Source organism: Gopherus evgoodei, chromosome 3 (assembly GCF_007399415.2).
Source record: "Gopherus evgoodei ecotype Sinaloan lineage chromosome 3, rGopEvg1_v1.p, whole genome shotgun sequence".
Classification (NCBI taxonomy): Eukaryota; Metazoa; Chordata; order Testudines; family Testudinidae; genus Gopherus; species Gopherus evgoodei.
In genome coordinates this window covers 133,039,200-133,063,266 of record NC_044324.1, presented here as the reverse complement: position 1 = coordinate 133,063,266, position 24,067 = coordinate 133,039,200, and the positions used below count along the sequence as shown (strand labels likewise).

At 42.8% G+C, this 24,067-nt stretch overlaps 1 protein-coding gene across 2 annotated transcripts in view; it reads left to right on the top strand.

The window, feature by feature from the left end:
* Positions 1 to 24,067, top strand: part of PRKN (parkin RBR E3 ubiquitin protein ligase) — a 1,222,813-nt gene that overhangs the window by 925,827 nt on the left and 272,919 nt on the right. The window lies entirely within an intron of this gene.

Below are 24,067 nucleotides of genomic sequence, written 5' to 3'. Positions count from 1 at the left end.
CAACTACACACATGTAAATACAAAAGAAAACAATATAAATCTTATTGTCTTACTATTTTTGTACTTACAACTTGGAAACAGAAGATTAGAAAGCCAGGAGACAGAAAGATCACTCTCAGAGCCGAGAGGGTCAGACACAAGACAAAGAACAAAGAACTCACACCCAAAACTTCCTTCCACCCAGATTTGAAAAAGTCTTGTTTCCTGATTGGTCCTCTGGTCAGGTGTTTCAGGTTACTCCTTTCCAGGTGAAAGAGACATTAACCCTTAGCTATCTGTTTATGACAGCGTTATACACCAGTGCATCACACTGAGGCCTGTTTTATTAGTCTGTGGCAGAGGTCTACACATAGTACAGCTGTTATGATGCTGCCACCAGCCAAATCATAACACTCCGCAGCCTACAGGAGATGCTGCAGCAGTAGGAGGATGACGTTGATGATGTGTTACTATTCCAGGCACACAGTATGGAATGGATGCTCCAGACCAGAGAGATCAGTGTATCGTTGATATAGCATACAGGCATGCACAGCACAATAGCCCATCTATGGTTGTGTATCTTCTTATTAGAGAACAAGGTTTTAGTCAAAACAAAGAGAGTTTGATTGATACAGTGACTCATGAAATCAGAGACTAGCTCATCCTTCATGCTAGGTGTCATGACACCAGCATTTAGAGACAAAAGAATGGAGAAAAGCCTGAACCAGATGATAGCTATGCATATGATGGAAAATCCCTTTAAGACAGCTTGGAGGAGAAGGTTGGATGCATGGTTAGTGCCTCAGAGGTTCATTAAATCAGCAGAAGCATAGACCACATGAATTCTGAAAACTTAACTAATGACACCTATGATATGTGGTGTCTGCCAACACAGAACTGCGAACTTAATTGAAAATGCATCCCTTTCTCTGGATGAAAATGGCTTTTGCTGAGTGGGGATGGACTCAGCCATTCATAAGGGATAGACTCAGCCATTCAGGGTCACAGGAAGATACTGTTTTGAACATGTGCTGTTTTGGAGAACATTTCCTGCCAATAAACTCATTCAATCTGCTAGTGAAAAAAATGCCAAAGTCAATGTGAATTCATTTTTAAAATATAATGGATATTTGTGAATGATTTTTAGTGTTTTCCCAACTCTAATGTAAACCTACAAGTGAAAAACCCCCAAGTTGTCACTAGCCCTGCTTTAAAATCCAGTGACCTCTCACAGAAAGTGGTTGTGGGCTTAGAAAACAGAGAGGGTCTGGGAGTATTTCATGGATAGGTGCCACTGATTGATACGTTCACAGAAGGTTGTATGAAGCAGAATCAGAAGGGTATGTGCAGCTCCATTTCCCACAGTGAACATAGTAATAGTAACGAACACGTTTTTAGTTATTGGGTACACCTCCTATGCTGTGTGTGAAAGTTTCAATTCTTTTCTACGGGGATATCATCACAGGTTTGAAGGGAGTTGTTGCTCTGGTAAGCAGGTATCTCTCTATGATTCTGTCCTCTCCATGACCAGTCACTCTCCTTCTAAACCTGTAATGGTTCATCTCTGAGGAGCTGGTATGGAAGGGCTTCTTCAGGATTCAGAAGAAGGGAACAGAGAGCGTGCCAGACAAGCATGGCTCCTCATATATTCCAGTCCATTTGCAAACTATTTCTATTGATTTGTTCTTTTGCTATGTTTTGCTTGAGTAAGTGGGGGGAGAGGAAAGGGAAGGGAATGAGCCTAAATAACTATAGACAAAAATTAATGAATACGTCAGTACAAATCAAAGACGAATGATTGATTAAATGAACATTCAGAAAGGATTGAATTTACTTTCGGCTGACCTAATAGTTGAAAGCACTTTTCTCACTCAGTCTATATATTTAAAGAATACAGCTGATACATTGAAACCTGCACTTTCGCCTTTATGTAGCCATATTCTCTGCTGGTGAAACTCCCTTGATTGAATTTAGTTATGTCAACAGAGAATTTGACACTAATGTACAGAAGAAAGAAGAAAAAAACAAATATTTGAGGGAAAATGCTTTCCCTGTTTTATTTTTTGCTCAACAACACTATTAAGTGTTCATCATGAGCAAGGATTACATGTTACTGATTCGGTTTAAGTGGGTTTTAATCGCTGTGTCTTTTATAGTATCAGGGCAGAATCTTTCTTTTGCATGCTCTCTTCAAAGGGATTACTTTTTAGTCTGGTGCTTGGCTACTAGAAGGCTCAGACTGCCCCATACTACTTTTTTTGTTCTACCCACATGACAGGAGACTGCAAAACTTTAAGCTTCTCTCTTTCAAAACACTTGATCCTGAAAGAGGTGTAGCAGAAACTATCCTTTTGGTTGGTCATTGCAATGTATTGTGTACAGCTCAAACAATTGAATTTTACTCTTCTACCAACATTTGGCAAACTTAAAAAAATAATAATATTGCTGGGGGTCTGGAACAACAGAGCATTAGCTTGGCTTGTTCTATTACCTCTTACAACCGTAACAACAAAGGCAATCTGTGATTTGTACAAATTCATAACTATTGTAATTAAAAATCTGACCTTTATCTAAATTCTGCTGCACATGCACTTAAGATTTCCTCTAAAGTGCAGGCTCTCAAGCTGTTATTGTTATTAGGGACATGTTTCCATGGATTAACTTTTCAAGGGTAATATCTAGTTTTAAATGATTAACTTTGTTACATTGTTGTAAGTCACTTGGCTGGATTCACCATAATTTTAATTGAAACAAAGACAATGAAAAGTGTGTTCCTTTTATTGAGAATGTGAAGCTTTAACATGCAGTTATTGGCCAAAGCTGCCAATTAATGTAATGGCAATAATTAATTCTGATGTCATTTGTTCTCCATTTCCAGTTATGGGAGGGACGCATACTATATTTTTGAAAAATACAACTTGCACAATTTCTTATGCCTAAGCTTTGCACACTTTCTTGGTTCTTATTGCTGACTGACTAAGCAGTCAAGCTGAAAGAAGAAAGGAGGCGCCTCACTGAAGCCAGTGTCATATGCAAACTATTTTTTAAGCAGAAGTTTGATAAAGTAGAACATCTTAGAGCAATAGGAACTAGGAGACTTCACTCACCTGCAAGTTATTCTCCCTTCCTCAGGGTTAACTCCATCTTCTGCCCTGCTGTTAACAGTATAGATCTTTAAGATCTTTTGCCACCATAGTACCAGTATCTGTTTAGCCTTCAACAGACATTGAAAGAGAAAGAAAGAAACTCCTTTTTTGTTCATGGGCAGCAAAACTGACCTTTCACTTAACTCTTTCTCTCTTTTTTCAAATTGTTTGTAAGTGAATTTAGTGCTAGTGAAAAGAGCAAGATTGACAGCTACGGAGATGGAAGTCTGCTGTTTATCCTCAGAAGAGGTACAGCACAGACAATAACAGTAACAATCTTCCCAGAATATCCTGCCAAATTTCCTCAATTCCATCCTTTAGGGGTAAGAGGATAGTTAAATCTCCTTGCCCATTCCAATGTTGGCTCCCCTGCTAAGACTGCAGATAAGGATGCCAGTTTGTGGCAATTGTTGCTAGTGTTTTCTTTGTGATGCAGACACTTCTGCAGGGAGAACTGGGCTGAGATCACCATACTTACATATAACACAGGCCAGTCCACAAACAATGCAACATGGGACAAGCCCAGTTAGGTGTGAGCAGGGGGGAAATCAAATTAGCTAATGAATTCAAAGCTTGGTAATAAGGATCACAGATTCATAACAGTGGAGAGTCATTAACCTTAATGACTATTGTGATGGGGCAAGGCCAGATGGCTACAGTAAAGTACTGAGAAACAGGTTTGTTAGCCCCAGGAGAAACAAATCCCTAGTACCCTGGTAACCCTTCACTACCTCACCCTCGCGTCCCGCCCCGATACCAAATGGCGGGACCACCTGCTGCCTCTTGAGGGTGAGGAGCCCCGGTGGGCCAGCTTGTACTCTGCCCTGGTCCCGAGGATATCAGTTGGCGGCTCCTTCATGGAGCCATGAGCACGGGCATGTACTTGGCGCGGTTCACGTCTGTCCCTAGCACCTGCCCTTTCTGTGGTGAGAAGGAGACCTTGGCGCACGTTTATTTGGAGTGCGCCAGGTTGCAGCCCCTGTTCCGGCTCCTCCTGAATATTTTCTTGCGTTTTTGGTTGCACTTTTCCCCTCACCTTTTTATCTACACGCTCCCAATCCGTGGCCCCACGAAGTCGCGGGATCTCCTTCTCAGCCTCCTCTTGGCCCTGGCCAAACTGGCCATCTACAACACCAGGGAGAGGAGGTTGGCCGACGAGATTTCCTGCGACTGTAGGGCCTATTTCCGTTCCTCCGTCTGCTCACGCATCCAGACAGAGTTCCTCTGGGCGGCGTCCACTGGCTCCCTTGACGCCTTCGAGGAGCAGTGGGCGTTGTCCGGGGTTCTCTGCTCGGTGTCCCCATCAGGTTCCCTTCGTTTAGCCCTCTGACCTCACTCCCGATCCTGTTTTTTCATTAGTTGTCCCCCGTAATTACTTGGTGTCCCAGACCTGTGGGTCCTCCCCTTAAGCTGGGGGGGGAGGTCCTTTAGAAGTGGGCGGGCTTCGCCCGCCCACCCCCGCTGGATGCCAATAGGACCCTGGTAATCAAATGGCAGTTGCTACAGGTTAAGGCACCTGGTGCCAATTAAGATCTTTCTAGAAGGCAGTAGAGAGAGCTACTTTAATTAGAACACCTGCAGCCAATCAAGGCAGGCTTATCAGGGCACCTGGGTTTAAAAAGGAGCTCACTCCAGTCAGGCAGGGAGGAGCCAGAGGAGAAGGAGTGTGTGTGAGGAGCTGGGAGCAAGAAGGCAAGGAGCTGAGAGTGAGAGAGTGTACTGCTGGAGGATTGAGGAGGACAAACGTTATCAAACACCAGGAGGAAGGTCCTGTGGTGAGGATAAAGAAGGTGTTAGGAGGAGGCCATGGGGAAGTAGCTCAGGGAGTTGTAGCTGTCGTGCAGTTGGAACAGGAGGCACTATAGACAGCTGCAATCCACAGGGCCCTGGGCTCGAACCCGGAGTAGAGGGCAGGCCCGGGTTCCCCCCAAACCTCCCAACTGCTGATCAGACACAGGAGGAGCTGACCCAGAATGTGGGTTCCACAAGAGGGGAAGATCACTGAGGTGAACAAATCTGCCAATAAGCGCAGGACCCACTAAGGTAGAAGAGGAACGTTGTCACACTATGCTCTGTACTGAACAATGGACATGCTAAGAAGGATGGCTGGAATTGTGGCCTGGGCTACACGAGAAAACTAGGTCGGCATAACTATGTTGTTCAGGTTGTGAAAAATCCATACCCCTGAGTGGCATTATTAAACCAGCCTAAGTCCCAGTGTAGCCAGCACTATAAGAACTCTTCTGTTAACCTAGCTACTGCCTCTCAGGGAGATCCCCTCCTGTCAGCATAGTAAGTGTCTACACTGAAGCACTACAGCAGCGCAGCTGTGCCAGTGTAATATTTTGTGTGTAGACGTGCCCTGAGAGAAGGAAATTGCCCAAACTTGTCTGCATGGATGAGAGCAGTGGAGAGTAGAAAACTCTGAAATGGGACAAAGAGGCAGGTGACAAATCGGGCTTAAAAAGGACTCCCAAGAGGAACTAAAGGTGAAAGGCCTTTGGCGGGATGGGAAGCTTGGGGGAAGATAGGGGAAGAGATGAGAATGCTTTCATAAAATGTAGAGTGGTGGTCAATTTAATTGAGGGACCAAACAAGATCATAAATAGCTAGCTGAGCTAGAAAGGCTCAAGAGAAATGATGAGATGCAGGGGAAGGATTCTGGATATACCCCAGAGAGCTCTATCTAAACCCAATGAACTTTTAGAGTGGTGAGAAACCTGAGGAAGGAAAATGCATAATGGTGTGCTTAGCATCTCTTATGCTGTTAAGTAAAGAGTAATGGTGTTTTTGATTCTTGTGCAAAGCCTGTCTGCGTGTCTGTTAGCTTTCATTATCATGTGCCCTGAAAGAATAAACTGTATACCAGATGGCTCACATCATCAGTGGGATTCTGGGGAATGGGCAAGAGATGCTAGGGAGTCTTTGGGGAGACAGCATTAGTTTTAGGGAGTCCTCACTGCCAAGAGGGGTGGTCAGACATGAGGTGTACACCTTGAGTGCATTTGTGGAGGCCCAAAGCCAGGCACAGTGCCTAAAATCTGCCCGCCAAGGGCATGTGGGATTCAGCATTTGGATTCCCTCACAGCAGTGTGGCAAGCTTCCAGTGTGGGAGTTTGACCAGAAATGTGATGCACCGCATTCCCCTCACTCCGTGCCCCATTTTATTTGTCTCCTTTCTGTCTAGGAGATAAGTCATGGTGTCAATATGTTGAACTCTGTTGGGAGGATGGGCAGAGAGGAGATGGGATAATTGTTATGCTTGAAAGCATTAATGGGTTCCATCAACCAGTTCTTCGATATATAGAACATTACAGAGGTGCTTGAGACTTTAGTTCCGCTAAACATAGGAAAGGGCTCCTGTCATAAACAGATAGCTAAGGGTTAATGTCTCTTTCACCTGAAACACCTGACCAGAGAACCAATCAGGAAACCGGATTTTTTCAACTTTGGGTGGAGGGAATTGTGTGTCTGAGTCTTTTGTCTGTCTGCCTGCTGTCTCTGAGCTTTGGAGAAGTAGTTCTGTTTTCTAATCTTCTGTTTCTAAGTGTAAGGACAAAGAGATCAGATAGTAAGTTATATGGTTTCTTTTCTTTGGTATTTACATGAATATAAGTGCTGGAGTGCTTTGATTTGTATTCTTTTTGAATAAGGCTGTTTATTCAATATTCTTTTAAGAAATTGCCCTGTATTGTGTTATCTTAATACAGAGAGATCATTTGTATTTTTTTTTCTTTTTATATAAAGCTTTCTTTTAAGACCTGTTGGAGTTTTTCTTTACTTCAGGAAAATTGAGTCTGTACTCACCAGGGAATTGGTGGGAGGAAGAAATCAAGGGGAGATCTGTGTGTTGGATTGCTAGCCTGATTTTGCATTTCCTCTGGGTGAAGAGGAAAGTGCTTTTGTTCCAGGATTGGAAACGGAGAGGGCAAGTCCCTCTGTTTGGATTCACAGAGCTTGTGTCTGTGTATCTCTCCAGGAGCACCTGGAGGGGGGAAGGGAAAAAGGATTATTTCCCTTTGTTGTGAGACTCAAGGGATTTGGGTCTTGTTGTGAGACTCAAGGGATTTGGGTCTTGGGGTCCCCAGGGAAGGTTTTTCAGAGGGACCAGAGTGCCCCAAAACACTCTAATTTTTTGGGTGGTGGCAGCAGGTACCAGGTCCAAGCTGGCAACTAAGCTTGGAGGTTTTCATGCTAACCCCCATATTTTGGACGCTAAGGTCCAAATCTGGGACTAAGGTTATGATAGCTCCATGTGTCTCCCATGTTTCCCATTCTGGTTTTCTGATTTTCATCAAAATCAGTATGATTCTGCCCATTGATGCATAGAACATTCATAACATTTTGAAATTGATAAGATACAGCATTAAAAAGTTATCACATTACATACACACAGACAAACAGAAATGCCGTTAAGTTTTGTGTAAGGCCTTGTAACCTTAGTCAAAAAGCATGGCATATTGTGTTGCATTGATCTTAGCCAAAAGGAAAACAAGCCTCATGACTAAATTATTCTGTAGTGCTATCAAGTTGAGTGTAGGATCAGTTTATTATAGTTTATATTTAAAATTAGCCAAAAGGAAAACAAGGCTCAAGACTGTGAATTACTGTGTGGTTGATCATTTGTTTTCCCTGTCAATTCTCTAATGTTTTGTAGCACTAAAATATTTTATGATGTTTACAGATATTTAAGATATTTCAGAAAATTTGAACACCCTCCAACTTAAAAATGAGACTCTGCATCTCCCTGTATCAAGAAGCCTCCCTCGTAGGTTAGCACTATTATTCCTATGCCCTTTACCATAACTGAAAGGGAGAAAACAACACAATTTGATTCTAATTACTGCCACCTGCCATAAATTCCTCTAGACCAAAGTCTGATAGCTAGGTTTTGTTATGTAAATAGTGCAGCCTACGTGATTAACCTGCAGAGGTAAACCGTTGCTAGTTTAATGATACAGCAAATTCCTTTATCAGGACATTAAATTACAGCTTCCCACCTGCCTTTTGAGACTGATTTGTGTTAACCTGCAGTTAGACATCCAGTTTGGTCTAGAATTATATCGTAGACTAGTTTAATCCCTCCTTGGTTCTGTGCAGTGTAAGAAGAATGATAATGAGGTGGTTGGGGGAAATAGTATATGACTCCCATTTAGTTGCCTATTTTTAGAGCCCCACCTCAGTGAGATACACTTGTCTGAGTTCCAGCATGAATTGCAGTAATGGTATAACAGTCAGTCCTAATTAGTATAGTTGATTATGGAATCTGTAAAAATTGTTTTCCTGAAAAAATTGTGTATTGTGTATTTTTATGTAAAAAAAATTAAATGGAAACTAGCTTGTGAAAAGCATCATAATGTTACACACTGCTCTCTTTAGCTCAGAGGCAACAAAAGGAACTCCTATGTAGTTAATTTTGTTGTATAAATGACAACAGAAAGGCTGTTTGTTAGGAACATATTAAATAGAGATTGAAGGACTTGACTGAATTTTACCAAAGTCACAGCTGAAGGCGATAGGCAGAGTCCTGACAAATGGGTGAAAGGAATGATGGATGTAAACAGCTAAAATCTATTTTAAAATGGATCTTTTTGCAGCTGAGTTGTGGACAGTTGTCGTCTTAGAGAAATCTGAGGAGAGCAGAATGAGTTGTTTATTCAGTGCAACTTTCTTCTTTCGTTAACCGAAAAATTGCCCTATAATATTTACAACTTGATTGTTCATTAAGAAAGATCCTAAAAGAATGCAAAAATGAAAAAATGTATTTTAAATAATGCCCTCTAGTGTGTGATATAGACCAGGGAGTCAAAAGGATGTTGCTCTGGATTTGAGAAAGAGAAGGCCTGAGGTAACAGATTAAGGGGAAATATCACAGGAGGGTAGAACACTTGGGGTGAAGTTCTGGCCATTTCTGCATGCAAAAGCCAAAACATAGCAGCAATGCTATGTTTTGGTGAGTAGAGAGACCCAGTAAAATAAGAGCTTATTGAAAAGGACTCTCCAACCAAAATGCTGTTGAAACAGTTTTGCCATGTGGAGGAGTCCCAGACTACACCAAGATTTTCCAGGGGGATTCTACAACTTCTTACATGTTCTGAAGCTGCGCTTTGCAGTGGATCTCTGTGGAAGACTTTGGAGAAGACTTAGAGAGAGGCATGTGGTCAATATACCCATGCCCAGGAAGGGCTTACTGTCACAGAACCTCATGTGGGGAAGTAGGGTCCACAATGAATTTTATCCACTATTTTGGCCAGAAGATTTTTGTAATAGTGGCTGTCTCATCCACTAGTTCTGGGTTTGGGAGGGAGAGAGGTTTCCTTCTCCCAGAGACTGTATATATCCTCATGTATAACTCTCTTATTTGTTCTTTGCATGGGGACCCAGATTTTTGTCCTACTATCTACAGTCTTATTGGTAAGGAAATCAGGTTCCTAAGGCTTTTGTTAGGTTTTAGTACACAACAATAAAAATCCCTTCAATATATAGGTCATAAGGGAAATTCCTCTTCATCTGTAGTTAAAATCCCACAGACTTTATATTGCTTTTACTCTCATCTCAATAACCTGTTAGGCAGCAAATCCTTAAATAAGTTGCAGCAGGTCACAGAAAATGGATAATTCAATAGACAGAAATAAAACATAGAGGGAAAAAATAGCTGTGAGAAACACTACAAAAAAATTGACATTGAAGACTCCACTAGAGCACTCGAAATAAATGCACCATTGTAGCAACAGCCAACTGTTTAATTAGGTCGTGGTCTCAGCATACCACCACCCTACCATGCTGACCAATATAGTATCATTGTTTCCTTGTACTCCCTTGTAAATATGTCTCCTCTGTCACCTCTTAGAGTGTAAACTCTTTGGGGCAGGGACTATCTTTTTGTTGTGTTTCTATGGTGCCTAGTACAATGGGGTCCTGGTTCATGGCTGGGGCTTTTAGTCACTAGAATACTACTATTAATAATAATTGTGATAGACCCAGGCCAGCTGGGTACAGCATAGTAGCAGAAGGCAGATATACTGGCCACTGGATTAACAGTTTTCTGTTCCCTGACTGACCAGAGCAGGGGCTGCTCTAGGCTAATGAGAACACCTGACTCTAATTAACCTGCAAAGAGTCAGGTGAGGCCATTCAGTTAATGTGACCACCTGACTCTAATTAAGGCCCTGCTGATACTATAAAAAGGGCTCACTCCAGTCAGACAGGGAGGAGCCAGGGAGCCAGAGGTGAGGAAGTGCGGCTGAAGGGCTGGTTACTGAAGACACCCGCAGACCATTGTTAAAGGAGCCCTGAGGTGTAAGAGTGAAGAAGGGAGAAGCAGGAGAGCTATGGGAAAGTGGCCCAGGGAAATGTAGCAACTCTGTCAGTGAAAGTTTGGCTGCCAATAACTGCTACCATTAGGGTCCCTGGACCGGAACCCGGAGTAGAGGGTGGGCCTGGGTTCCTCCCGACCCACCACTACAGGAACATCTCCTGGGAGGGGAAGTCAGGCCACTGTCAGGACAGGAGGCTGAACAGAGACTGTGGGAGTTCTCTCTTCAACCTCCTTGCAGGCCTATGATAAAAAGGGCTCAGTATACTGTAACCCTGGCCCTATAGAGAGAGAGGCTACGTGGAGGGTCACAGTGAGCCACTGAGGTTAGCATAAACCGCCTAGAAGCGCAGGACCCACGGGAGCAAGGTCAGAGCTCTGCCACATAACTAATAACCATTGGCAATGGCTAGCCCATGATTTTCCTCTTGCTAACAGTCGCTATCCCATGTTTATTTTTTAATGCCCAGAATAGCTAACCTATTGCTTTGTAAACTGTGCCTTTAATACCACAAATATGAATATTCGACACTAGTATAGCACTTTTCATCTATAAATCTCAAAGGCTTTCCAAAGGAGGGTAAATGTCATTCTTTCCTATTTACAGTTAGAGAAACTGAAGCTCAAAGAAGTTGTAATCTTGAAAATTTTACAAAGCAAGTCAGTGGTGGAGCCAGGAATAGGCCCTCAGGTGTCCTTATTCTCAGTCCTCTATCAATTGCATCTTGCTGCTTCCACTACTTCAGTTACACTGCAGTCTGGCAGATGTTTCATTCCTTTTGCAATCCAAGTTGCTGAATGCTACAAGTTATATTTTATTATATATAACTATTGGAAGGTGCTATTCATTTTGCCTTTTCCCTGCACTCTTTTTAACCACTTCTGTTCTTGATAGACACTCCGCACAGCTCTAGGTGAGTGTCAGTTATATAGATATACTCACAGCATGGTACTGTGTGACATGTCAATGTGAATTAGATGTGCATCGTATATGATGCTTGGAAGGTTAATTTCTTCTTCAAGTGACTGCTCTTGTGTATTCCACAATAGTTGTGGGGCTCACCACATGCACCAGTGCTGGAAGTTTTTCCCCTAGCAGTACCTGTAGGGGAATGCCCAGCGACACCTGGAGCGGTGCCTCCATGGTGCAGTATAAGGGGCACTGTGTGCTCTCCTCACCCTTATTTCCTTCTTGCCACCAGTGAAGGTGCTTCGGAACTGCTCTGCTCCGGCTTTGCTGTAGCACATCCCCAAAACTGCATGTTCGTTTAGTGTATGGTACCTGTACTTAGTTAGTAGTTTAGTTAGTTTAGTTTAGCTAGAGTGCCTGGGCTGGGGCATGCCCCGTGCCCTGGGTTTTAAGTCATTTGACACTTTTAGGTGTTCTCTGCCACTGAGTGATCCACAGGTGGACTGTCTGTACTGTTTGGAGGAAACCCATCTCAGTGATCGGTGCAAGATTTGCAAATCGTTTAATCCTCAGACCGAGAGAAAGGGACAGAAGGCTCAGGGCTATTCTGATGGAGTTGGCACCGACCCCAGCTCCAGCGCCCTGCTCCAAGTCGGCACCTGTCATAAACAGATAGCTAAGGGTTAATGTCTCTTTCACCTGAAAAAAAAAGTAACCTGAAGCACCTGACCAGAGGACCAATCAGGAAACCGGATTTTTTCAACTCTGGGTGGAGGGAAGGTTGTGTCTGAGTCTTTGTCTTCTGCCTGTCCCTCTCAGCTTTGAAAAGTGATTTCTGTTTTCTAATCTTCTGTTTCCAGTTGTAAGTACGAAAAGATCAGATAGAATTTATATGTTTCTTTTGTATTTACATAAATATAGTTGCTGAAGTGCTTTGGATTATATTCTTTTTGAATAAGGCTGTTTATTCAATATTCTTTTAAGCAATTGACCCTGTATTTGTCACCTTAATACAGAGAGACCATTTGTATGTATTTTTCTTTCTTTCTTATATAAAGATTTCTTTTAAGACCTGTTGGAGTTTTTCTTTACTGGAAAACTTCAGGGAAATTGAGTCTGTACTCACCAGGGAATTGGTGGGAGAAAGAAGTCAGAGGGAAATCTGTGTGTGTTAAATTTATTCGCCTGACTTTGCATTCCCTCTGGGTGAAGAGGGAGGTAATTCTGTTCTCCAGGACTGGGAACGGGGAGGGGGGAGTCCCTCTGTTTAGATTCACAGAGCTTGTGTCTGTGTATCTCTCCAGGAGCACCTGGAAGGGGGGAAGGGAAAAAGGATTATTTCCCTTTGTTGTAAAACTCAAGGGATTTGGGTCTTGGGGTCCCCAGGGAAGGTTTTTCAGGGGGACCAGAGTGCCCCAAAACACTCTGATTTTTGGGTGGTGGCAGCAATACCAGGTCCAAGCTGGTAACTAAGCTTGGAGGTTTTCATGCTAACCCCCATATTTTGGACGCTAAGGTCCAAATCTGGGACTAGGTTATATGACATGGTGGCAGTGGTGGGAAAGATAGAATCCAGAAGCCAGTAGGAATATTATATTTTTCTTTTCTCTGCTAGGGGCTTTTTAGCAGAGAGAGTTTGGTTTTAAAAGGGAACCAGAGAGAATTTTTTTTTCTGCTCTCTCTGGCAGCTGTGGCTTGCATATTAAGCAAGCAGCCATTAAAGAGACTATTTCGGGTCTTTTGTCAGACAATAGCCCTCCCATTAGGAGGCAAGTACCAGCACTATATACATGCAAATAAAGTGGTTTTTCTGGTTTACTTTACATTGAACATTAGCTAGAGAAAAAAAAGGGAAAAAGGCACTGTTGCTAGGCAGACCCCAGGAGGCAACAGAGCCTGCAGTTCAGAAGATAAACACCGGAGGGCACCCCAACACAAGAAAACAGGAACCATGACTTCTAAGGCAAAAATTGGGGCCGAAGAACAAATCAAAAAAGCCGAACACAGGCGAGAGATGGAAAAACACAAACAGGAACTAGAAATAAAACAAAAAGAGATGGAGATGAAAGAAAGAGAAGAACAGATCAAACAGGCAGCCCATAAAAGAGAACAAGAAGCCAAAAATGCCGCCCACCACAGAAAACAAGAAGAAGAAGAGGTGGCCCACCGCCGAGACATGGAAAAACAACAAAAAGAAAATGAAGAGAAGAAAAAACAGAGAAAGCATGAACTGGACTTAGCGCAAGCTAGACTGCATGCGCCAGTCAATCCTAACAACCCTTTGCCAATTATGGTTCCACATCACAGAAAATTTCCCACCTACAAGGCAGGTGATGACACCGAGGCCTTCTTGGAAAATTTTGAAAGAGCCTGTCTTGGGTACCGCATCCCTGAAGACCAGTACATGGTAGAATTGAGGCCACAGCTCAGTGGACCTTTAGCAGAGGTGGCCGCTGAAATGCCTAAGGAAAACATGAACGACTATAAACTTTTTCAAACCAAGGCCAGATACAGAATGGGGATAACCCCGGATCATGCCCGTCGGCGTTTCAGAACCCAAAAGTGGAAACCAGATGTGTCATTTCCCAAACACGCCTACTACGTTGGGAAAAATTATGAGGCCTGGATATCAGGACACAATGTTAAAACCTTGGAAGAACTGCACCTCCTCATACAAATGGAGCAGTTCTTGGATGGTGTTCCTGAAGACATCACACGGTACATACAAGATGGAAAACCCAAAGATCTCGCTGAGGCGGGGGAGGCACCTGGAAGGGGGGAAGGGAAAAAGGATTATTTCCCTTTGTTGTAAAACTCAAGGGATTTGGGTCTTGGGGTCCCCAGGGAAGGTTTTTCAGGGGGACCAGAGTGCCCCAAAACACTCTAATTTTTTGGGTGGTGGCAGCAATACCAGGTCCAAGCTGGTAACTAAGCTTGGAGGTTTTCATGCTAACCCCCGTATTTTGGACGCTAAGGTCCAAATCTGGGACTAGGTTATATGACAGCACCAGGCACCACGGTGTCAGGTGTGGCAACCCTTCAGCGCCATCGACTAGTCAGCACTGCTCCCCGTCGACAGGGCACGCCAAGAAGGTGAGAAAGAGCCTTTGCCACCACACCAGAATAAACATGAGACAGAAGCTAGACCCATGTCGGGCAGTCCTCGATCCCCACCAGCCACTAGGCTTCCGACTCAAATGGAGCGGAGTAGCCTGGCCCATTTGGAGCAGGCCTTCCCAGATGTCTGGATGCCTTCCACGCTGGAGGCCCTGCAGGCAGCCCGGGATGTTATGTCCATGCTGGTACCAGGAGCACCGCTGATGTCGACCCCACACTCCAGAGGCACGCTGCCGCTGGGATCTCCCAGCTCAGTACCAGTCTTGGTCAAGGGAACATTCCCGATGCCATTCACCACCCAGCAACGGTTCAGGGCAAAGTCCATGTGGATTGCCCTTGATGCCCACCAGGCTGTCTGGTTAGGTTCCGTCTGACCGAGACACTCGGCACCGTTCTGCCTCGAAGAGCAAACACCGACAGGACTGAGGCAGATGTTGCCAAAGGTCCTCGTCTCAGAGGGGTTATTGTAGCCAGTCATGGCATGGACATCAACGTCATTCCTGTTCGGCGTCCCGCTCCAGGACCCTGCTATGGCACCACCACCACAGTCCCGGCGTCAATTGCCGGTGTCTCACCCTCGCAGGTCCACCGCCGGAGCCAGTAATGGAGCAGCTGTTACCGATGGTACCGGTCCTCCACCTCGGGATCACAGTCTGTGGTTGGCACCGCTCCCGGCGCTGCCACTCCTCCCAGTCTGGGGACAGCAGCAGATCATGTGTCAGCCCGGCCTCCCTTTGTTGTCGTCCATTGATGGGCCAAGCCAGGCAGGCTGAACAGCCGGCCCCATGGCTGGTCCAATGGTACCACTGGGCACCGTGGCCTCCGACGCAGCCCCCAGTGGGAGCTTGCTCGGTGGCTGGAGCCTCAGAAGGTCCCGCCTCCCTCTCTAGACCTTGGAGGAAGAAGTTGGTGAGATGTACATCCTCAGCACTGTGCCTGGACACTGACCAGGTGGTGGACCCTCCGGTGCCAGCGGACACTCAAAGTACCATGCCGGCCTCCTTGCCCTCCCCGGATGAGGCGATTACAGCCCCGCCTCCCTCCGTTCCACACAAGACCCACCAAGAACTCTTTAAAAGGATGGCATCAAGCCTCCATGTCCAAGCAAAGGAGATGGAGGAACCCTTGGACTCCCTGTTTAATGTGCTGTCCTCCTGACCTGACCTCCAAGCCCCCATACACAGTGTTTCATAAGGATAAGATCTAGCTCTGCCCACATCCCTTGTTCCTCCCGAAGGTGGTCTCTGCCTATCAGGTCAGGACATGGGTCAGGACATATTTCTGCCAGTCCTCTGTCCAAAGCCCCATACGTCCAGTGAGGAGCACCATCTCCACATGCTGGATGTGAGATGGGCTCTGACTTTCTATCTGGAGTGGACTAAGCCGTTCGGAAAGTCCTCGCAACTATTTGTTGCCTCGGCCGAGCGCATGAAAGGTCAGCCAATCTCCACTGAGCGGTTCTCCAACTGGATCACCTCGTGCATGCAAACCAGTTATGACCTGGTGGGAATCCCTCCACTACCAATTGTGAAGGGTCACTCAACTAGGGCACAGGCTTCATCGGCTGCCTTTATGGCCCACATCCCCATTCAGGACATTTGTAGGGCTGCCACGTGGTCTTCAGTTCACATGTTCACCTCGCACTATGCGATCGTCTCCCAGACCAGGGAAGATGCCGGGTTTGACAGAGCTGTGGTCTGTCCCGAGAATTTGTGAACTCCTACCTACCTCCAACAGATATAGCTTGGAATCACCTATTGTGGAATACACATGAGCAATCACTCGAAGAAGAAAAGAGTTACCTTTTCTGTAACTGGTGTTCTTCAAGATGGTTGCTCATGTCTATTCCACATCCCGCCCTCCTTCCCCTCTGTCGGAGTTGTCTGGCAAGAAGGAACTGAGGGTGGGGGGAGCATGCAGCACCCTTTATACCGCACCATAGAGGCGGCACTCCAGGGGCCGCGAGGGCGCTCCCCTACGGGTAGTGAGCATGAACATCTATTGTGGAATAGACATGAGCAACACTTCTCGAAGAACACCAGTTACGGAAAAGGTAACTGTCTTTTCATAAATATTTACCTTTTTACTAATTCAGAATCTAATGTAATGGTAGTCTGTTTAACACAACAGACTGAGCCCAGGCCTTATGATTTGTGTGGGATAGTTAAAATACAAATTGATATTGTTCATTAACTTGCTAGTCTACATCTATGGTAAACATACATTCCAGACATATCTTAGTATGTTGCAGTCTGGCATAATGGATGTCATGGTAGCAGGCACTTCAGAAGAAAGAAAGGGAGATATGTAAATAAGTTCAGAGACTGATTTTCTTTTTACAAATCAGCCTCAAAACATCATGAATGAAACTATTGGCATAAGTGGCATGAAGAAGATTTTACCACCCTTGTCTGTACTGTATTATTCATGACAAGATATGGCCATCTTGTGTTAGTTCTATGTTTCACAAGTTAAAATAATGCCTTAAAATGCATGTTTGATAGCATTACAGTGAATAGCAAAACAATTGTTTTTTAGTCAGGAGAAAAATGGCTTTACAGGCTATAGTTTTATCGATGTGACTATCACAAATTAGTTTTATGTATACTTTAAGCAAATCATATGGGGATATGTTGTTGCAGGGAAAGTAAAACAGGAAATCAATTCCTTGTGTACATTTCCACATTCCTAGAATGTAAGGCATACCCTGACTCTTGGCTACTACAGCTAACTTGCCAAAGAAGTTACATATCACTTGGTAGCTCTGATTTTTGATTTAGGACATTGTGTTGCACCATCAACTGTGCTAAAACAGTCCATGCCAAAGGTTTGTAATTAAATATAAAGAATTATGTTTTGTTACTAGTGTAGACATCAGAATCAGAGCTTGAAAAATGAATTATTATATTTCTAGCAACATTAAAATATACTCAGACAAGTGTTTGCTCATTTGCACAGGCCTTCATTATATCTTGATGTCTGTTTTCTCATCCTTTCCCTCACAGTGGAAAGCTTTGCCGGAGATACTAATTCATCAAACGCTGTTTGTCCGAGTAGATATGAAGACCTGTGTCCAAATCCCACTGAGACATATTGGTGGTTGGTTGCTAGTAGTTCACATTACAGAGCCATTACCCGCACTTTGGCACAGTTGGAAGTTCACATGAAGGTAAAAAATTGAGTGAAGCTGAAGCTTGACTGGGCACTTTGCTTGAGTAGAAGTGATGCTGCAGGTCAGATGTGAAGTTAAATCTGTACTGGTGAAATAACTGCATTGTTTCCCCTTGAACTGATCCTAGCTGGTGGTTAGATAGAATATTTGAGGCTTCAGCACTGTCAATTCTTCACCCATCATGAGCCCACATTGGCAATAAAAGATTAAGTAAACTATGGAAGTGGGGGAAGCAAGGCTTATTGAATTGATTTAAATTTTGGTGAGCTGCAGAGCTTATTAAATTTCTTAAATGCATGAAAATATTAGGGTCTGTTGCTCAATTAAATTATGCTTTTTGCATGCTAACTTTGCCTTCAAAAATATGAAGCAAAAAGCCAATAGAGCAAAACAGAAAATGGCATCAAAATATACAAAAATTGCAAGAGACATTTCCATGATAAAATGTGCTTAACACTCCAGTAAATAAACAAAGCAGACTTATTTGCTGAGGTTGAAAGATTAAAAAGCATTAAGCAAGTCCTTCATCTAGAAGCTAAAATCTGTTCCTGATAGCTATAAAAAGATGCCTGCAGCAGCAGTTCAAACATTTAAAAACTTTTAATATTTATATTAACTAAAAACAACTATTTGTTGTTGTCATCTGTTTTATCATTCCACCCCCACATCGTTCCCCATCCGTGATTGACATTTATCAACTGATGTGACAGATTCTTGGGTGAGGATTTAGTTGACTGGATAGTCATTATGGCTCCTATTGTTATCTCTGTTCACTGCCTTTTGTTTCTAAATATTAATTGATTTTGCTCAGTGTTAACAAATGGTTGATAAAAGACCTCAGACCCCATATATGTAAAAATGTGTGTTTACTTAAATGGAAATGTCCTTTCCCCATTCCCTACTACGTTGTAGTGATTCCCTGTGAAGTCAAAAGGCTTTCAAGAAAGTAGATGATTGTGATCAGGAAAATGACTGACAGAATTTTCAAAAGCTAGGTCAAGCTAATGTATGTGAACACAATATGTGTTCCTTTGTGTGTGCAGAAATGATATAGAGTATAGCTAACAAAAGAACACTTGAATGCATTCAGAAAATCCCAGTGAGGATTAAAATGGTTTGGTTTTCTGTGTGCTGATCATACATTGGAAAAGCTCCTGTTAACCGCTACAACAGGATAGTTACTGTCTACCTACCCAAAGGTAACTAATGGGTACTTACTAAAGTAACAATAATTTTACTGTGTTGTTGTTAATATGACTAAAGTGCCATTTATCTTTGCTGCTATTGATTGAACTTCTTTTAGAGTGCATATTTATAGTATGAGATTTATATTCAGTATAAAATAAAATTAGATCCAGTGTAACGGTAGGCAAGTTCGACATTTTTTTAAAGCACACAATTAGAGCTAGAAAATCCTGAATAAATCTACTGGATGGACCCATTTTAATGAATCTTCAAGTTTATAAACTTTTTGAGCTTAAGTAGTGCTTAGTTGTAAACAAGAACCAGATTAACCTTTAAAGCAAGTCTTAAGCCTACCCTTAGAAACAGTAACAGGGTATTATATGTCTCTAAGGTCTAGAGTTAACCTGTGCATATATCAACAACAGGAACCAAAAGCTCCTAATATGCTTTACATCGTAATGCCTTTTTATCTACCACATTTGGTTGCTTTGGTGTGTGTGTGGTTTTTTTTTTAAATAGCTAAATACTACTGAGCTGATGGAATTTCAGCCTGACTTCATCTGCAGTGATTAACTAGGTCGCTGGGGCTCCAATGGTATACTGCTCCCCTTCACCAAGGAATAATAATAATAATTAATAAAAAAGCCAGGACAGTGAACCTGAGGAGAAGAACCTAAATATTTATGATGCTAAGACATTGGGAACTATCTCTCAGATATATTTTGAATCAAGACAGACAGTTATAGCTAGCCTTACCATCCATTTTAAACATTCCAAAAGGACACCCTGACCAATGTTGTTAAATGCAGCAGAAGGATGGAGCCATTATCATGGAATAGTGTATGAATAAATTTGAAGTTACTTCATTACTGTTTCAAAATACATCTATTTTTACTTTTCTTTAGCACAGAGCTTCTCAAACTGTGGTCTATAAAGTGCAAGCAGCGCATGGAGCCCTTGTGGCAGGCCAGAAAATGAATCAATTTACGAATAAAGCAAAAGGGGTAGAGAGGTTAGAAGGGGAGGCAGAGTAATCCTTCATTGCCTGGATCCACAAAGTAGCTGCTGTGTGGCCATGAATCCAAGATGCAGAATTAAAACACTGTATTCTCTCAGTTCTTTCCTGTAGCCTGATTCCTGTTCCTCTGCAGTGATTTAACTTGCTTGCTTTAGAGTAGGACCAGGCCAGACCAAACTAACTCACAGATAATGTTAGCAGCAGTCTCTCTTACTTGCACCAGGCAAAAGCAATTATGTTAAGTCTTTCCATGCAAAGACAGTGTTGGGGTCAACATGAAAATCATATTTGATATGAATAACGAGTAAGAGGAAATTGGAATTTGTGGAAATGTCATACTTTGATTACACTAACAATTAGCCAAGGGAATGCAGAGATGCCCTGGAAACATTAGCCCCGTCTGAAAGATTAATATAAGTCTGAGATAGGAACAGCTATATAAATGTTAATAGGTCATTGTCCACAGGGAAGAGACCACTGTGTGGGTACACCTTTTGATGTTAGAAAATAGCTGTTGAATCATGCCCAGGAGTCAAATAAAAAATGTTTTTATGCAGTACTTAGAAAATAGTTCCACTTCAAAGAATTTGGGTTTTGTTCAGCATTATATAGTATGTTGTAACAGGGTCACACTCACCTCTTATGTGTGCCCCTTGCCCGAATGTGTGTGCCTGCACACTCTCTCTCTGTTTGTGGTGGGTCTTCGGTGACTCAGCCCTCCAGCCAAGTCAGACACAGTCTGTCTGTGATATAAAAACAAGGCAAACCCCTTTGGGGGTACAGGTCCAATCGGGACTTCTCTCAGTACCTTCTGTGCTGTCTCTCTCAGTTTGTCCCTGCTCTGGAATAGAGTGATGCCTCAGGGCTCCTTCCCTGGAGGCAGTGTCTTCACCCCTCAGAGCCTTTCTGGCCCCAGTTCTTCAGCTGGGCTACTACAGTTCAGTTCCCCTTCTGGGGTGCCTCAAAGTCTAGGCCACTTTTCCAGTGGCTTGTGGCGGGGGCGGACCCAGGCCTGCCCTCTACTCTGGGTCATAGCCCAGTGATCCTATAGATAGCAGCCATCTGCATGTCCCTTTAAATACACTATGTTGCTGCTACAATTCCCTGGGCTACTTCCCCGTGACTCCAGCACATTCTTCACCCTTATCTCAGGGCTTTGTCCTGGTAGAGGTCCAGCAGCCAGTACAGAGCACCAGCCACTCTTCTCTAGCAAGGAACACAATTCATTGTGGCCATGCAGCTGTTTTTATACTAGCCTGCTGGGCCCTGACTGGCTGCTTCCCAGGGCCCAGCAGGGTGGCTTGTAGTCATGTTTGAGGGTCATCTTTACCCTTTGAACTCTGCTGAATGCTGAAAAGCTATTCCTGAAGAGTTGGCCCCCAACCTTGAAAATGAAGCTGATAGTATGTCCTAGGTGGATGTCTGAGGGACTCCAGAGGTTGAGGACATGGCCAAACAGCCTGCAAGACACACACAGTAGTATTAAGAACATACATATTTTATTCTGATTTAACTGTAAGCACAACGTGTTGATCTACCTAGACAAGACCTAGTGTAGTCTCAAACTGCATGCATGCTTGATGCTGCTACTCATCTCTGATTTATGCTATTCTAACAGACATTGCTTTATTTAATATACTCCTAGGATGTGTCTTCACAGCACAGTTAGTTCAATTTATAACATGAATGTTACCCCTAACTTGACTCCCATCCGCACACAGAAGTCTTACACTTGAGTTTCATGGTAGTGGTTGAAGCTGGAGTGAAGCTGAAGCTTGAGCTAATAATGCAGTGGGGATGCAACAGCTCGAGTTAAAACTCAGCAGCAACTAATCAAATCACTGTTAGTCCAGTAAATCCATGTCCCTGGGAGGCAGTAGCTAGGCTGATGGAAAAATTCATCCATCGATGAAATCCATCCTACTCATCCTATCTCTGTCTACACTCAGGGTTAGGTCAGTATAGCTACAGCTCTCATGGTGTAGATTTTTTTCATGTTTCTGAGAGCTGTAACTATACTGAAGTAAATTCCTAGTGAAGACAAGCCCTTAGAGTTAGGAAGAACTTAGAGTAGTCACTCTGGCTATGTCTGTATTGCAATTGAACATCCACAGCTGCCCCACATCAGCTGACTTGGGCTCAGGCTAAGGAGTTTAATTGGAGTACAGCTGTTTGGGGTTGGAATGGAGCTTGAGTTCTGGGACCCCATAAGGGGTCCCAGAGCTCAGGCTCCAGCCCAAGCTGGTACCTCTACACTGCTGTTAAACAGCCCCTTAGCCAAAGCCTGAGTCAGCTGACAGGCCAGCCACAGGTATTTGATTGCAATGTAGAACTAATTTGTGATTTTTTCATGAAGACAAGAGCAGAGTTATGTGAGAGCTACTAGATGCTCAACACCTTTAAAAAATCAGGCCACTTCTGTAGGTGCTGAAGTATGGATTTAGGAACCTGGCTTAAGGCTTTTTTAAAAAAATATATAGTCTAGAATAACTGTGTAGAGTAGGGAATTCACTAGCAACATGTTTCCTGAGAGAACAGGATGTGGGTGAGTGAATAGGTTATTTTTGCTCTGAGTTTAGTTTAATTGAATTTGTTGGCTTTGTTATATCTAAATTAAGGTGGTTTTTAATAATTGTGGACATTTGTCTAGAAGGTGCAAGTTGGCTTGAAGCATAAATTATTACCGGAATCATGAAAATAATGCAGTGTTTTAACAGTCATTTAAAATCATCTGTAAAGTAAGGTCAGATAGTTAATCTAGCTCAGTGGCTGGCAGAGACTTGAATCCTTTTTGTGTTTCACAACACAGGACCCTATGTAATTTACAACAAACTATGGGACTTGCATGTTTTGCAAGCCTAAACCAACTTATGATTGCAGTAAATCTCCTTAAGCTTTAAAAACATTTTACATATTTAAAACAATAATACAAAGTTGGTATAAGAGAATCCATTTTATTCTTTACAAATTGGAAAGCTACTGCCACTTGCTTATGCAGCAGTTTGTCACAGACAGATAATAGCCCCTGCACAGCTCTGCTTTGTAATACCCTTGGATATTATATTTCTATAATAAAGATCTTTACAAGAAAATAAATTATTAATCAGGAAGCTTAGCTGTCATCATGAAATTCAGATTATAATTGTATACAGCATTTAGCTTCTCCTTTTATCTCTGTGAAACAGTTACTAGTTCAAAGCTGAGAAATCTAGATAACCATCATCTACCAGTTGCTGAGCTTATCATGAAAACATTGCTGTATTGTGAAAGGGTGGAGTTTTCTGATGATATTTAAATGGAGGCTTCCCCCACTGTCCCTCTGTACATTTTGGTTTTATTCAGGTAGAGATTAGTCTTTGGTTTTATTCAACAGCCAAAGAGGTGGCCTCATTACCCAGACCAATAGTCCCTTTTTCATTTCAAACCAATATAGACTAATTGGCACTAATGATCACATCTGTTTGTGCAGTGTTGCTGAGTATAAAATGATTTCTACATTGACTGCATATGCCTTCATGGCCATATGCAATTAAAATGCTTCATAAAGTCTTTGAGAATTATATCTCAATTTTTGGTTTGCTTTTTTTAAAGCTATTCAAATGAAAGTTTTGCTGGAGAGTTTAATGGTTTCTCTTCTATCTCAATCATCATTCCCATTGCCCACACAGTTAAATAAGGGGTGCTTAATTTTGTAAAGCAGAAAACTCAGCTGGAAAAACTAATTGATATTTTATTTATATCAATCTTTTTAGATACATTATAGCTCGTAACAAGGTTTCCCACCCCCCTTACTTTCATTTCCTTTCTCTTCCCAGGTCTCTGATGTATAGCTTATGCAGAAACCTATGACATTATGAAATTAGTTTTCAGGAACTAAATAGGTTACACCATTTGCAGCTGGATTAGCAACCTTAATTTCTTGACAATAACAAAAGAGTCAGACCATCTGATGTAAGTTTCAGCTACTCCTTCTACTTATTTCTTACTTATCATAAATTCCACCTGTAGGGAACATGTCATAATTTATACCAAAGATATTTAAGTTAATCTTCATGAGACAGAAGTGTTCTCAGCACTTACAAGTGGCATGTAGATAAATGCAGTGCATATCCCCGGTGTTGGCACATATTAGAGTTATACAATTCCCCATCCTTAAAATTGTGCCTTAATTTAAAAATCCACTTTCAGTTTAAACTGCTGAATACCACTTATCTTTGTCAGGATC